This window comes from Cryptomeria japonica, chromosome 8 (assembly GCF_030272615.1).
Source record: "Cryptomeria japonica chromosome 8, Sugi_1.0, whole genome shotgun sequence".
Lineage (NCBI taxonomy): Eukaryota > Viridiplantae > Streptophyta > Pinopsida > Cupressales > Cupressaceae > Cryptomeria > Cryptomeria japonica.
Window position 1 is genome coordinate 270,622,692 of NC_081412.1, and position 18,232 is coordinate 270,640,923.

Sequence of the window (18,232 nt, forward strand, 5' to 3'; positions counted from 1 at the left end):
AATAATTGATGGTTTGGATAATATTGCGTGGGAGTAAGAATTGATCTTCCTCAGTATGAGGAAGTCGAAGCTGTCATAGATAATGAAATCCAAAAATCTGTCCGCCTTGATGCAAAACTAGAAAAAGAAATCAAGGAACAAAGAGAACAAGAAGAATTTCGACAATTTGTCGAAAAACTAATGGTAGATAGTCCAATCCCTCATCAGAAACCTTAGTAGAGTGTCGTCATTCATAGATTGCACGGATACATAGTCAGTGATTTGCATAAGTCTTGCATCCAACTTAATCTACTATTTACATTTTAGAGGGTCATAGTGAGTCATAGAAAATCAAGATTACTTTGGAGACACATTGATGCCATTAACAAGATCACAAAAAGCTAAGATGGATCCAAACAACGACACCTTGGTCAATCCCACTTGGAATATGGATTTATCTACGAATCAACAATCACAAGGTAGAAGACTTGTAGTGTTACCAACAAACAACAAGAAGATGCCTTCCATAGATGAAATCCACCATAATCTAACACAAGAGGAATTGGAGGCAGCCCAACAAGATCCAACACTTCTCATGGTTTTGAATGCACTCATCCATAATGATAGAGATCAATATCTCACACTTTTAGTTCAAAATGGGGCCAAGTTGCCTCTAGGTATTGACGTGGCCGCAATCTTGCCACCAGGGGTAACATTGACCCAAAATGTGACTCAAGCACCTAGTGTGGTACAAACTCAAGCTGCAACCACTTCAACTCAATCAATAGTTGCATCTTCAAGCACTAGTGTCACATCTCAAACCACACCAGGTGTTTCAATGTCAAGTATGTTGAATACTTCAACCCAAGCTACAACAACCATGGCTCAAAACATTAGTTCTGCAAGTACATTTGAACCTATGGTATTAGTTGCCATTGGATCCACATACAATAGTCAGAATGTGAACCAAGGGTCAACATGAATGAATAGATCAAGTCAACCAAGTGGCAACACACAATTTGCATATTTCACACTGGTGGTCCTAGTGGAATCCAAGGCACGCAATTGCATGGTCAGTCAACATTTCAACAAGCTTCAAGGTACTCAAACACTATTCCTTTTGTGGGAAATACTTATAGGGTCAGCACACCCTTGACCCGAACAACGATCTTGGCTCAACAAGTAGAGAATATCCAAAAGAAGATGACCAACATGCAAACAGTTAATGACAAGAAGAGGTATACTATGGAGGATCTTTGTCCTTATCCTTTTGAAAGGACTTTGTACGTGCTACCTTTTTCGCCACATTTTGAGACTCCAAGTTTTGACAAGTATAGAGGGAAAGGTGATCCACAGGATCATGTCAGATAATTCTTCACAACATGTATAAAAGTGGCCCATGAAGACACATACTTGATGCGCCTATTCCCCAAAAGTCTTGGAGGGACCGCATTGAAATGGTTTTCACATCTACCACCTAAGATTGCTTTATGGGGAGAGTTGGCTAAGCTATTCATCACAAATTTTTCATTCAACATAGACAATCCAGTTACCCTAATGGATCTATGTGCAACTAGACAAAAGGAAGGTGAAGCTTTTTCTACATTCTTACAAAGATGGAGAGCTCTAGACTGCAGATGTATTAGTTAGATTCCCAAAGTTGAGCAAGTAGACATTTTTATTGAGAATCTTTTTCCTCAAGTCAAATATCTATTACAAATGCAATGTATAAGTACTTTCAAAGGAATCACAAAAAGGCATAAATTGTGAGAAGGGTCTGTTAGAGCAAGGAATACTAAAACATTACAAGGATAATGGACCAGCCATGAATACAAGCAATAAAAAGCCTAAGTTTTGGTCTAAGAACAAGAATGTTACAAATGATTGAGTTGTGGATGCCTGTGTTGTTAATAGAGCTGAACCAGTGGGATCAATTCAAGGACTAGTTTATTCTTTCAATAGGAATCAAACTCAAAGCGATAATGCAAATGCCAATACGACTCAGTCAAGCAATCCAAGACCCCCAAGGATCAATGCACCAAAAAGGAATTTCACACCATTGGGGGAACCAATTGAGTTAGCTCTCAAGAAGTTGATACAAAATAATGGCATAACTTTGCCAAATGCTCGACCTTATGAACCTAGTCCATTCAAGCCCGCTTGGTGGAACGACAATGATTTCTGTGAATGCCATCGTTCAAAAGGCCACAAAAAAACAAGTTGTTACAAACTCAAGAACCTGATACAAGACCTTATTGATCAAGGGGATATCACGATGGATGCCAATAAAGGATCAACTAATACATACCACACCATATTCAAGGACCATTTTGTTAAGCATGATAAAGGGAAATCTTTTTAGTTCAAATGCACAAAATAACAATGCAAATTATACCAGTGTTGCATATGATTACGCAATCAATGTAATCAGTGCAAGAGATGACATAGTGGCCACAATTATAGTAAATCCAAGGAGCAAAGATTGTGTTGTTATCACACAAAGATCCAAGGTCACATTGCAAGGGTACCATCAAACCCCCCTCCACCGATAAGTAATTACAATATGATTGATAAACTGAAAAGGACTCCAGCCGAAATTTCATTGTTTGAGTGGCTTCATATCTCACCAGATCATAAGGCAGTCCTAGACAAATCATTACAAGAATTTATTGTTGCCGGAGATATAGATGAGAATATATTTCAATCCATGGTTGGAAACTTGGGAACTTCTAAGGTAGCATTCACTGAACAAGATGCACCTACAGACAGGCCTATGTATAATGATCCCCTATACTTAAAAGCTCTTATTCACAAAAAGAAAGTTTGAAGATTACTCATAGATGGTAGAGCTGGGCTCAATATATGCACCTTGCATCTAATCAAAGCTCTAGGTTACTCTGGACATCATATTGATCCTACCAAGAGAATAATATCAAAGCTTACGATGACGAGGAACACCCCTCCAAGGGTGTAGTAACCTTGTTAGTGCAAGTAGGACCAATTACCATAGATATCACTTTCCAAGTCGTAGATAGAGAATTGGGGTACAAAATGCTACTAGGATGCCCATGGATACATGCCATGCAGACCGCGCCATCAACTTTTCACCAATTTGTCAAGTTCCCTTACAATGGCATTGAGATCACCATACATGGCAATCCAAACCCTTTTCAGCACTGTAATTACCTAAGAGCAAGCACAGATAATCAAGTACCCATCAATTAGGAAGCTCCACTCCACATGCAAATGGAATCCCTAAAGATTGTAGAAACATCAACATCATCATCCTGCACACCTACAACACCTCCTCTTCAAATCAAAGATGAAGGGTGTGGTGAGTACTCATGTTCTGGAACCTTGTCAGTAGGGAAACTATCTCCCAGGTCCTTTAGGAGAACATTACCAAATCTAACAAACAAAGATAAAGGGAAGGAAATTGTCTGTTTTTCTGATTCTTGTTCTTTTATCAGATGGGGAGAACTTAATGAAGAATTTCTAGATGAAGATGTCAATGGCTGGTTGTATAAAGAAGAAAATAACACTCCAAACATCAAAATCCCCTTAGAAAAATATGGTAATGGTTTCAAGATGTTACGACAACATGGTTATGATGGAACCACGGACTTGGGGGCACATGCACAAGGCATCATAGAGCCCAAATTACCTTCAAAAAATCCAAAGAATTGGGGATTAGGGTACACTAGCTTGACAAGGAAAATAAGAATAACTAGACCAGATACCCCAATGATAACAAGTGAAGATCATTACCTTGAATCACCAAGACCAAACAATGCATTACAAACAGTCTTTCAGCCAACATCCCATGTCAATACAGTGATGGACACAGGAATTGCACTAGCATCAGATACTTCCACACCATCACCAAGTAGTACATCAATAGAAATAAGGATATCACCAACAAGAGATGGTAATCCAATATTTCCCATATCTCTTAATCAAGCACTCAATGAAGCTTCTATCATAGAAGAAGAGCTTGCCAATCAAGATACTCTCCCATTCATCATCGATACAACTAGAAATCCTCTTTCTCTAATTGAAGAAATTGATGAATATGAATCAGATAGAGAAACATATATGGAGAGTATAACTAATTCACATGATTATGAGTTTCTATCTACACACAGTTGTAGCACATTTTCAACATTTAGATCTTATAATAACCAACCAGTTGAAGATGACGACATTGAATATAAAGACATACCAATCTTCCCACCATCAGTCAAGTATGTTTTCGATAACAGAATCCACATGATCTCGGAATCATCTTCTCCTTTTGAAGAAACAGATCTTTGTCTCATGTATCCTCATTTAATAGACTGGGGGCAAGAAGGGCAACTGCAATTAGATTGGTTTCAAAATGATGAATTTATAGCTGAATTCTTGGGTGCAATGGATGGACTTCCTTATGATGATAAAAAAGATGGCTTTGCCATAGATCTTGATAGAACTGGATATTTTGGAGAAGCAAGCTCCTCTTCTAATCCAGATGATGAAAATGAACTAGAACATATGATTCACAATAGATTGGAAAACCTTCCCATAGACAAAGAACAATCAACATTACTAGTTGAAGAAACTAAAGAGATCAATATTGGAGATGTTGAGACAATACACAAGATACACCTGGCAAAATCTCTTAATCCAATGGAAAAAGAAAAATTCATTCAATTTTTCACACAAAGGCCAATCAAATTTGCATGGTCTTATTCTGATATGTCAGTGTTAGATACTGAGTTAGTCTTACATCATTTGCCATTACTCCCAGGAGTAAAACTATACAAGGAAAAACTCAGGAAAATGCATCCTCACATAGCTTTGTTAGTCAAGATTGAATTGCAAAAATTGTTAGATGTGGGTTTCATCAGACCCATAGACTACACAAAATGGATCTCTAATCTAGTCCCAGTAACCAAACATACTGGAGGTATCAGAATCTACGTCGACTTCAGGGATCTCAACAAGGCCTACCAAAATGATGATTTTTCACTCTTTAACATAGACATGATAGTGGAATTGGTAGCTAGCAATGAAATGCTATCACTTATGGATGGTTTTTATGGTTATAATCAGATCAAGATTGCACCAGAAGACCAACATAAAATAGCTTTCACTTGTCCATGGGGAGCCTATTGCTGGAATGTGATGCCATTCTGCCTTTAAAATGTTGGTGCTACTTATCAGAGGGCAATGACCACCCTATTTCATGACATGATACACAAAATCATGGAAGACTATGCAGATGATTTACTGGCTAAATCCACAACAAGAGGTGATCATCTGGATATCTTAGCTAAAATATTTGACAGACTTGAGCAATACAATGTTCGCCTAAATACCAAAAATTATGTTTGGGGTAACATCTGGTAAACTCTTGGGATTCATTGTATCAAACCGTGACATAGAAATAGATCCAGAAAAGGTCAAAGCTATACTAGACATCTCGTCACCCACTACGCTCAGGCAATTAAGAAGTCTACAATGGAGACTACAATCCATAAGACACTTCATTGCACAATTGGTAGACAAGTGCCAACTATTTCAACATCTTTTGAAGAAAGGTGTCACATTCAAATGGACAAAACAATGCCAAGAAGCATTTCAAACATTAAAAGAATATCTTTTGTCTACACCAGTTTTGGTATCATCAACACAAGGGAAGCCACTACTTTTGTACATATCAACAACAAATTCCTCCTTAGGTGCTCTCTTGGCACATCATGATGAGAAAGGAAAAAAGAGAGAGTTATCTACTACATCAGTAGAACACTCATTGGATATGAACTCAACTACACACTAATAGAATGAGCATGTCTCGCAGTGATCTTTTCATTTCAAAAGCTAAGACACTATATGTTGAGTCATAAAGTCCCATATCATTGCACACTTTGATCCACTCAAGTACTTGTTGAATAGAGCAACATCAACCAGAAGACTTGCCAAGTGGGTCATGATACTAAGTGAATTCAACATAGAGTATGTCGACAGAAAGGCCATCAAGGGATAGATCATAGTGGACCAACTTGTGGAGGCACCCCTACAAGATAGTCATCCAATGGTTGTAGATTTTCCAAATGAATCAATTTTCACACTTTTAGCACCTACAAACTGGAAATTGTATTTTGACAAATCCTATACAAATCATGGAGCATGGGCAAGAATTCTCTTCATAACTCCTCAAGGAGATTCCATTCCTAAATCATTCAGAATCAGCTTCTCTTGTACCAATAACATAGTTGAATATGAAGCCCTAGTAATAGGACTTCATATTGCCATACATTGGAAAATCATGGAGTTACAAGTCTATGGAGATTCACAACTTATCATCAATCAAGTCAATGATGATTACAATACAAAGGATGACAATATGACACCTTATAAACAGTTGGTGGAAGAATACAAGCAGCAATTCACCAATATAACATTTGAGAAAATCCCAAGAGCACAAAACAAAGTGGCTGACACTATGGCAACAATAGGCTGTCTCTTGGACATGCCTAACAATGGAACTCACTTTGAGTTCATAGTCAAGCAACTTATGGTACCAGCATATGAAATACCATCTATTGAATATGTTTGCATGATAGTGGGAGTTGAATCTCCTTGGTACATAGATGTATATGCATAGCTTCAGGATCAATATATACCTCTTGATCTCTCATGCAATCAAAGAAAAACACTTATCCGGCAAGTTGCAAAATAAAAAATCATTGCTAATACTTTATATAGAAAAGACCTAGATGGTACTTTACCTTGATGTCTCAATGTGGAGGAGGCACAAACTTCCTTGAAAGAATTTCATGATGGGATATGTGGAGAACACTCTTATGGTCCAACACTAGCAAAAAAAATGCTGAGAATCGGGTATTATTGGCCAACAATGGAAAAGGATGCCTACAAGTATGTCCAAAGATGAAGGCAATGCCAAATACATTGAGACCTGATCTATTCACCTACTCAAGATCTTCAACAAATTACATCACCATGGTCATTCTCACAATGGGGATTGGACCTTGTTGGGAAGATAAACCCTACATCCTCCAACTTACACAAGTTCATACTCATAGCTACAGAGTATTTTACTAAATGGGTTGAGGCAATACCTATGACCTACACAACATGCAAAAAAATAGCTAAGTTCATCTTGAATTATATCATCTGCAGATATGGAGTCCCCATGTGCATTGCCACTGACAATGGGCGACCCTTTAAAAATTAAGAAGTGAGTGAAATTTGTGATCAATTCCACATTCAACAACGTTTTGCAACTCCTTATTACCCCCAAAGAAATGGTCAAGCTGAGGCAACAAATAAAACCATATTAAAAAATTTTAAAGAAAATTTTCAACGATGTTGGATGAGACTGGCATCTTCAACTGAATCCATCTCTCTGGGCTTATCAAACTGGTGTCTGCATAGCTAGTGGTTATGTACCTTAATCTTTAGTATGTGGTTCAAAATCCATTTTACCTATCGAGGTAGAATTACCATCACTAAGAGTCTCTCTAAAACACATCATATCAGAGGAAGACTACAAAGTTGCCCAAAATTATTGGATGAAAAATGACAAAGAACTTTGAATCCTTTGCAAGGCTATCAAAACCGAATGAGATGAAGCTATAACAAAAGAGTAAGACCACGTTGGTTTGAAGTAGTGGATATTGTCCTTAAGGAGAATCAAAGGAGTTTCACAAACTACAAAAAACTATGAAAATTTGAACCTAACTGGTTAGGTACTTGTGTCATCACAAAAGTAGTTGGAAATAGCGCTTATCATTTAACAACAATGGAGGGATATCCACTCCCAGATCCCATGAAAAACATGTACCTAAAAAGATATTACATGTAAGGTTTTGGTTAATTTAGCATTTACTTTTTGCATTTGCATATCATTTTCCTTAACGCATTGCATCTCATATAGTTTCTTTCCTAAATGCATCGCATTCTCAATCTTCATAGCATATAATATTTGCTTGAACATATAGTTGCATCAATAAAACAAGGTGATTGTTAAATCATTCACCTGTCCGCATTGAAAGGAGAGAAGGCGATCTCGTTTCCTAAATACTTGTTCATGAAGTCTTTAGGAGGTCTTTAGTCATTTATCTTTGTCACCTTGTGATTAAGCTTTATTCATGGTTGTGTAGAAGTTTCACTATTAAGGCTTGTTACCCAACATCTATCAATTTATATATCTCACACATTAATCACATGCTCTAAGTCATTACAGATGCTTAGTTGGTCATGTGGCTAGTGAAAAATCCAATATTTTGCTTCGGCACCGTTGTAATCGTCATACCCAAGTAGGTTTCATTACTTACAAGTCAAGGCAAGACAATAAAAGAAAGAAAAAAAGTGCTATGCCAAATCAATATCAAAATATCATGGCAAAAATGAGTAAAGATATATAACTAAAATATCATGCAAAAATGTGCAATAAAGCTTGACTAAGGGAACATGCGAATAACTCCATTATGGCTATGGACACCTGCTGGCAATGGAGCAATATTTGAGATATTACGGTGTATAACCTCATCAAAGCCCTAAAAGCTTGCTGGCAGTGAGGCACTATCCAGGTTGCCACATAGGATTACAAGGGTCTGTAATGGTTATAAGGGTGGGAATAAACTTAGAGGCACACACATGGGAAAAAGAAGATCAAAGTTTAAAGAATTGATGGAGAATTTTTATGTGCCTCCATTCATAAATATTCATTACATAGTGTGTTAGGTTGGATGGTTTAAGGTCTTCTAAGAATGGATTGAACTCCTATCTTTGAAACGCTTCGTACCTTTAATCCAATTAGTGCATTTCCGAATGAAAGACACACACGATCATCCTTGTTCAAATAAGAATTGCATCTTCATCACACATCGTGCATTAGCATAAATCATATCAAAAATTCATTGTCTTCGTGTGCATCTTCTAAATCATCATGTCATAATAGGTCTGCATACTGAGGGCATAACTGAAAAAAATCCTAAAAATCATATAAAGTCATGAAAAAATCCTAAAAATCAAATAAAGTCATGAAAAAATCCTAAAAATCAGGTAAAGTCCTAAACAAATCCTAAAAATTGTAAACAGTCTTGAAAAAATCATAAAAATCCTAAAAAATCTTGAAAAAATCATAAAAAGATCCTGAACAAATACCAAAAACATCGAGAAATCAACCAAAAATATTTGAAAATGATCCACAAAACCCAAAAACATCGAAAAATCTCTTAAGAAGAACTAAAAATTGAATACAATCAAAACTGGCAATAAACGTCTTGTGAGAAACAAATACCCCAGCAGATATCTAGCAAACGCTTCGCACGAACTTAAACAAAGGATATAATTATCTTATCAAATGTTTGCAACCTAACTGTTCAAGTCTTATCAATCATCAATATCCATATCAACATAATCATTATCTTGTCTTAAACAAAAGAGGATACACTCGAAATTAGACAGATCAGTCTTAAACGAGGTCCGAAATTTTCTGAAACTAGACATTATCAACCATCACATCAAACAAATTAGAGCAAGGGCACAATCAGTCAAGCTGTTGAGTTTTGTCTAATTTGGTTTTTATCTTTTATCAATTGGCAAAGATCATGTTTCTATGATACTCAAGGATGTCTGAAAGTGACTAGAGGAGCTATGATGAGAATGATCCTTTTCTTTGTTTGTTGTTTGTGGTATGAACCAATGAAGTTCTAGGGCAATTTCTCTAGTAAGTGTTTGTGATAGGAGCATTCGGCTTGTGAATGCCACACATACCTCGACCCCTAGCGCAATTCCTAGAATGGAGGGTTCATTCCTTATCTACTACGTGTTTGTTTCTTGTAATGAGATATCTATACATCTTGGTTCCTTATACATCGATGTACTAAGCTTCATTATTACATAATAAGGCTCAATGCTGATAATGTATTGCACTATGAATAAAGGCAAAGAAGTGTACTCATCACTATGATTCATATCATATCATATTGGTTCTTGATATCAAGTTGACACAGTTGATTCTTCATTTTTAATTTATCTCTTCATCACCTTTTCCAAATCTATCTTTCTTACTAACACTTCTTCTAATTCAAGAGGTACAATCCACAATGTATTCTGACATAACAAAAGCATTCTTATAGGTTTCATATCATTTTAAGTGCATAATAAATTTGCTATTGGTTAATTTGCATTATCACTTAATTACATGTTACTTAGATTCACTTGCGTTATCACCTAGCTTAAATGTATCTTCACCTAGATTTCATTGCATTGGATTCATTCAAATAAATATCATATCATGTAAAATTTATTTTAGTTTCATTATCATATTAATCTATGTCAAAAACATTAGTTGGACAATCATATCATCACATCATCATATTACATAAAATAAAATGCACATAAAATCAAAGAATGTATCACATACATAAAACACATATAGACACGTCATAAAGAATCATACATCATATAAATAAAACATCACATGTAAGACACTGCCAAAATGCAAATCATAAATATCTCAAAAAAGTGTCAGAATACATCAAATCAAGTACAACACAAAGTGTCTCAACTGACACTGCCTCTATCTCCAGGAGGATCCTACTCCAGGATGTCCCAATGATGCCCTAGGAGGACCCATCATGCCTCTGTTGTTCATCTGTCAACTCGTGTATTTGCTATATCCACTCTGAGATCTATAGGCTTGATAAATAGGCTCCCTTTAACCCTCAGGAATGACTCTCTCGTATGCCTATCTATAGTATATAGCCTCCTAAGCAGCAGTAAAAAATTTGTCTAGCTGCGTACATGCATCAGTCCATGGACCAAGCAACTAATCATAAGCATCCCTAGTCACATGTGCCCTTTGCACAACATCATCTCTCTCTCTCTCTCTAGATTCGACCTCTATTAACAATATCCCTATCCCTCTCTCCTGCAATTTGACCCCTCTCAGCAACCACGACAATATATGATCGTTGGAAGTGCTCCCTATCATCCATCCACCTCTGTCTCAAAGTGGAAACTAAATCCTCCAAGCTCCTAATCCAGGCTCTCAAAATCTGCTCATCCTCACCCTCCTCGTCTCCACCTCCCTCTACGATTGACACATCTCCAAACTGCGACATCTCAATGTCCTACCCACTACCATCCTCACCATACCCACCATCACTACCTCCACTACCAGATGACTCTGATAGAGAATCATCTCTCTCACTATCATCTTGGTTAGAGTTGCTCATAGACTCGATGTCTCCACTGATGTCTACATCCTTCTCCCTGTCCTTGTTCTGCCTCCATTGTCATGCATTGCTGTCACAATCAATCCAATCTGACCTCCATCTCATCCTCCACCATCCCACCCTCCACCACCTCTCCCTCTCCCTCTCCCTCTCCCTCTCCCTCTCCCTCTCCCTCTCCCTCTCCCTCCCTGAGGTCTACCATGTCGAATCTGTTGTGCGGTAATAGGAATTGTGGGATCCGTCAATGGCACTGGCATGTGCTGAACCCACCAAGCATCATACTGAGGAGTCGCACTTGGATCTGCAACCTCATCTGACCAACCCCACTGGAAAGGGCAAAGAGCATCAAACTTGACTATAATAACATGAGGTCGTACGCAAGCCCCCTAATTCCCAATCTCTCAATTAATCCGAGCGAAGTAAGCTGTCACATCTGGCATAACCCGTACCTCCCTAAACTGATGGAGTACTTGACCAGGAAGATAAATATCGATAACCCTATGCCTGACAACATCTTGACCAATGAGATATCACTACTTGCAATAAGGTAAATGTTGAGCATCATCAACCCAACCGCGACCATCAAGATATGGTCTCCAAGAAGTAGTGCAAGATATCTATCTGATGTCTCCAGTACAGGGTGTTCCCCGAACCCCTATGTTTGATACCAACTACATATCTGTACGCATATGGCTTCTCATCAACAAGATCAACATGAATCATCGGTCGGAAGATAGCCATATGCTCCCAAGCCCATACCTGGAGAAAAGTGATGCCACAACCAATAAATATCTATTCCAAGTATACAATGGCATGCATCTGATGATATAAAGTGGCTAATAAGCAAGGACCCCAAGCAAAAACACATCTGCCAATAATAATATCTTGGATGACTATCTCATCTGACGGGGAAACCATGTGTCTGTCTATCAGGAATCATTAGGCCAACAACAATAGAGCACAAAATGACAGTCAGGTCATCATAATCCAAATCATCCCATGGGATCTCATATTGACCCCATATAGGTAAGTCCTTTGAGCACTCGAACAAATCACATAGTTCGACAACACCATCATTGCGATCAAATGTAACTGGGGTGCCATCAATAGTAATATGCATAATGCGCCATACATCCTCCAGTGTGACTAATAACCAGTAGTTAAATGGAATGAACAAGTCTTGGAATGCCACTGCTCGATTAAAGCAGTGATCATGGCCTTGTTGGTCATAACCTTTTGCAAGTGCAATATGATACAAGCCCAAGTGTCTGATAAAAGCAGTCTCCTCATCAAGAAGTTCATGACGATGCTCGAGACCATCTGGCCTCGTCTTTCTACCAACCAGGATAGTGTAATGTGCCTACAAGATGAAATACCTAAAAATATCAGATACTATATTCGCAGGATGGAAAATAAACTAAGTCATTTTGGGGCAATCACAAAAACACCAAGTGCGAATCAGATATAATATGAACAATCAAATGTGAATCATTTAGTGCAAATGCACATCAAAAAGAGCAATTGTGCATCATTAAAGTCAATTGTGCATTATTTACATCATATGTAAATTATTACAATCAATTGCGCATTAAGACAATCAAATGCAAACCAAAAAATCAATTGTGCATTACTAATATCAATTGGGCACAAATATAAGCAATTGCGCATATATTGATAGGCAATTGTGCATCAGATAAATTTTTTTCTCTCACAACATTAGGAAAATTTTGAAAAAAAAAAAGCAAAAATGAGCAAACTTTTTCAGAAAACTTACCATGCCTCCAATGTTGGGTGGTCTCTAATATGACCTAACTCAATCCAACAAATGCAACCTCACTCTGTGACCTGCCATCATGCTCCAAAATCACAGGAAAGTACCAAAATCACTGAGATATCTATAAAATTAAATGAATGTAAATGAGCTAATTAGAAAGCCTAATCACTATTTATAGCTCAAAATTAGGGTTTTTACCTATTAATATTCTTTCAAAGTTGTTCGTGAGCGGCATTTTGGTTAAGGGTTAGCGCCTTCCCTTATTTTTCTGCCCACTCTCCCATTTGTTCGTGTGCGTGCCACATGGTAACATGACGTTTCTCTAAGCAACTCACTTTTCTCGCTTTGTGTTGAGGGAATGCAGAGCTGCCGTGTGTTGCAAGTTTCTCCTCGGCATATGTTTTTTGACCCCACAATCTTCTATGTGCTGGTAGGAACACTTGGCATCTCTGTGTTGCATGTTCCGGTTCCCTTTTTGTGTTCGACTTTGAGTCTCCTCTGAGTTATCGCGTGTCCTCTTTTGTGTTTCACAAACAAGAATGTTGTTGGCGTCACGGATTTCTTGTTTTGGCAGGTGCAGGGGTCGCCATGACGTTGTTATAATAACAACATCAAAGGTCATTTTCGATGTTATTGGCATACGCCTTTGTGGATTCCATGCGGGGAGATTCCTAACAGGGAGCGGTTGCTGATTTTTCTTGTGCTTTCCCGTTGTTTGTTAAACGTCAAGGGCTATTTAGAGGCCTTTTTCTGTTGTTTTGGGGGTTCAGACTTTGATAGAGATTATTAGACTTTGGTTCTATGAAATAAGCCTTTATGTTAATTATATTTCATGGATGATAAACATATCAGACTGTGCCTATGGCTTTTGTGGTTATTTTTATTTGAAGCTAAATAGATAAACTTATGTGTTATATTCTAATTCAATGACTTCTATGATATATATTGTGAGACTCTATGGAATAGACTATGTTATTTAACTTGTTATCTGTTAGATGAATGGTGTATGTCATATTATGTTAAATGAAACTTGTCTGATTATCTTTACAAATTTTATTGTGCATGTAGATTGTTGAATGGGCCTTAAAACTGCAAATACTTGGGTTTTTTGTGCCATAAATATTCTAAAAATATTCTGGCGCATCGCCTAATTAATGTAGCTTTTAAGTTTTCTTATTCCCCTTTTCTCTCTCAATTATATGAAGAGTCAACTTCTCAAACCCAGAGGTTATTCAGTGAACTTCACACAAAGGTCCCCCATCACTAAATTTCCCATAAGGCTGTTAGCATATAATGCAAAATTAGTAGTCAACAATTCTTTTTATGGCATGTCCGGTGGGACCTAATTCTTAACAAGCCTAAGCAATTTTATGAGCTAGAGACCTATTACTAGGACTCAAATAGCTTCAAATCCCAGTTTACTTCTACCATCCTTGGTAAGTGTCCTTTCGTCTGCAACCGTGTTCTCTCAGAATTCACCTATTATCCCTGTGGTACCAGTCCTCGTAGTAATGGCTCAGGTCCCCCCCATAAATTTAATGACTTGGAATAGTGGTAGTCCCCTCATTCTTCCTGTTCCACCCACAATATTGGGCCCAATTCCTACCTTTGTGCTAAAAGTTGTCCCTAAAGTCACTAGAGAAGATTACAAGAGACCGGGGGAACACATACATGATGTAGTCGATGTTTGCATAGTCCATAACGTTACAAAGAAAATGTAGCCTTGAGATTGGTTGAAGCTTCATTTAAAAGAAGAGCTTTAGATTGGTATAGGTCTCTTGCTCCTAATTTGATAGCTGATTGGGATCAACTTGGAGACTACTTCTTCGAGAGGTTTTTTGACAAGGCGGATAGATCATTTCTAATGCAGCACCTGATTACTATCAAAAGGGCTCCTCATCAAGCAGTGACAGACTTCAATATGAGGTTCCAAAGGACTTGGTAGAGGATACCGATGTCCGCTCATCCCACTGCAGATATGGCATTGTTTATTTATTTAAAAGCTTTCAATTCAGATATATCTGTGATGATCCAATCTCTTGGAGGCAACACTCTCTTGGATGCATATGACTTGGCAATCTGAGTAGAGAACAATTTAATTGATGCTGGAAAGCTTGCATCACAACCGCTCAAGTAGTTCTTCCCTGAAATATAAAATCAAGTTCTTGAGACTGTCATGCCTAGCACTCCCACACCCCAATCCTTGTATGTATACCCCGATTCCCAACAAGCCAGTACGTCCTCTTTTTCAGTTCTAGCCGTGGAAATCAATGATATGAAAAATTTGTTGAGATCCTTTCCAAATGAGATCATTAACATGAAGAGATCCCAAATTCCTCTTGTTAGACCGCCTTTCCAACAAAATTTCCAAGGAAATAGACCCCCATATCAGTAAAACCAATATACAAACAACCGAGCCTCCTTGAGTTAGGCGAACGAGCAAATAGTTCCAGTGTCCAATCCACTGCAAACCGTCTATCCTAGTACTAGTAAAGAATTGACTATGGGATAGAATAATCTAGCAGATGAAACCAATTCTTGGTGTTTCCCATGTAATAATGCCCATGCCCCAAGAAACTTCTTGAGAGGCAATTTGCAATAGAAAATTGTAGATCAGCGAAGTCAAGGTGCTACCTTAGATGAGTTGTCTTACGCTTCCCCTGGCATAGACAATGCAACCCTCATTGCTTAGATGAAAGGCATATCGATGGAGCAAGAAGTGGAGATAGCTCCAGATCACACTTTATTCTCTTGGATGGAAGATGAGGATACCGTACTCACAAATGATGTAATTACATTGAGTTTGGGAGCCCCCCAAGTGTAGTCAAACTACAACCTTCGATCGAAAAGACGATTCACGGGAGAGTATGTAGGCACACAAGGAAAGTTTGGCTCTTAAAAGGTTCCTGAACAACCTGTGGTTGCTACTGCATATTAGAGGAAGGATTTTATCCCCTATAAGCTGAGAGAAGCAAAAACATCTATGTCGTCAATATTAGATGTCGTAGAGAAGCTAAAGAAAGCCCCGACTAATGTCTCTTTGTGGGATATCCTTAGCATTCTAGAGCAGAAGAATCAGCTGAAAGAAGCTCTGGTAGAAGTTGATTAGAGACTTGCCAACAGGAATGTTGCAAGTCCTTCGCGAGCTAATGAGGAAAAATATGCGACCCTTGCAATGCAATCGCACCTACCAGCTATGTTGACAAATGAGGTTGCACCACCCAGATCCCAAGAAGAGGGTAAGCCTAAACCAAATCATTTCTATTTGACCTTCATTGTGGTAGACAAGTTGTTTCCTAATTCTATGATAGACTCCAATGCTAGCACCACCGTCATGCCAAAACAAATTGTTGAGGTTTTGAACATCAAATATGAACCTCTAAATAGGGGTGTTATGCAACTAGATGGAAACAAAGTTCAAATTGTGGGTTTTACTAAAAGTCTTCCGCTAACACTATTCGCATGTCCTAGCATCATTGTATCCCAAGAAGTAGTAGTTATTAATATCCCCCTGTTTTCGGCCTCTGCCTCTCCCGTGACTTTACTGCTAAGATAGGAGGTTACTTGTCACTGGATTGGTCTCACCTCATTCTCTGTACCTAGCACGGTTCCAAACTCAAAATTCTTTCAGAACCCCTACATACAGAGCATGTATTTGATCAAGCTATGATCAACTTTGAGCCCACCCATACCTCCATCTCTAACAAGGAGAGAAAAAATGTAGAGCTTCTAGAGGATGAAGAGGTGATTGGTGACCTTATACCAGAACAATAAGTTTTCCTTAACGAATTCATAAATTCTGATCCATATTCCAATTACCATGCTACGGGCCTTGGTACCTATTATATTTTTTATGAAGATCAGATTATTCCAAAATTGACTAAGGAACCATTAACCAAGGAGGAGTTGTCTTCTACACTCTATACCTTGCACTTTGATGGTGCTGGATGCAAAGTAGGTTCAAGCGCTAGAGTTTGCCTTACATCACCTTCCGGCAAATAAGTCCTAAGATCTTTCTGCCCGCAGTTTGCTTGTTGAAACAATGAAGCAAAGTATGAGGGACTAATTCAAGGCTTGAGCTTATCAGAGCAGATGGGGATTAAATAATAGAAAGTCTTGGGAGATTTTGAGCTTGTAGTGCACCAAGTTCGAGGGATCTCAAGTGCCAAACATGTCAGTATGAGATCATATCATCACAGGACATGGGATTTGATCAAAAGCTTTGATGCTTTCAACATCCAGAGAATTCCTCAAAAGGAAAATGCAGTCGTTGATCGGATGGCCACTATTGGGTCACAATTTGACCCTACTGCAGATTTGCTTACCAACCCTCATGCGGTCCGCATGTTCATTCGACTAGCTATTCCAGACAATGACACCCATTGGCGGGGATTTGAAAGTGATGAACCAATTGCTTCGTTCATCCAAAAATATGGAGAATTTGTTGATCAAATGTAGCCTAAAGTAAAGGAGGCCTATGGGGATCAAATCATTCAACTGAAATCCAACAAGCTCCCAAATGGACTGATCACCCTCGAGAACCTTTTTGATCATGACGATGCTAAAAGTGACAAACGAAAATTCACAGCTGACAAGGGTGACTACACTAAAATGTTAGTGGGAAATGGGATAACGCTCAAGGTTGGAAATGAGGTTTCTCCAAAAGACAGAGAAAAGTTGGCTCTCTATTGTGATGAATACCTTGGCATGATTGCATGGTCATATGAAAATTTCAAAGGTTATAACTCTAACATCATCTAGCATACCATTGAGCTTGCCGATGGTGCCAAGCCAGTCCGATAGAAGCAAAGGCCTGTCAATCCAAAGATTGAGACTCTGATGGCTCAAGAATTGAAGAAGTTAATAGAGTCCAATATTGTTTATCCCATCAAGCATAGTACATGGGTATCAAATTTAGTACTAGTCATGAAGAAGAATGGGGATATCCGACTATGTGTGGATTTTCGTGACTTAAATCAAGCTTCTCTAAAAGATCGCTACCCTGTACCTCCAATGGAACAATTATTAAGCATTGTGGTTGGGTCTAAAATGTTTTCAATATTGGATGGATTCTTGGGCTATAACCAAGTGTTAGTCAAGGCAGAAGACCAACATAAAACCACATTCACCACTAAATGGGGGAGGTTTGCTTACCAGAAAATGTCGTTTGGATTGTCAAACGTGGGTGCAACCTTTCAGAGGTCTATGGGTTTATCTTTTAAGGATTTGA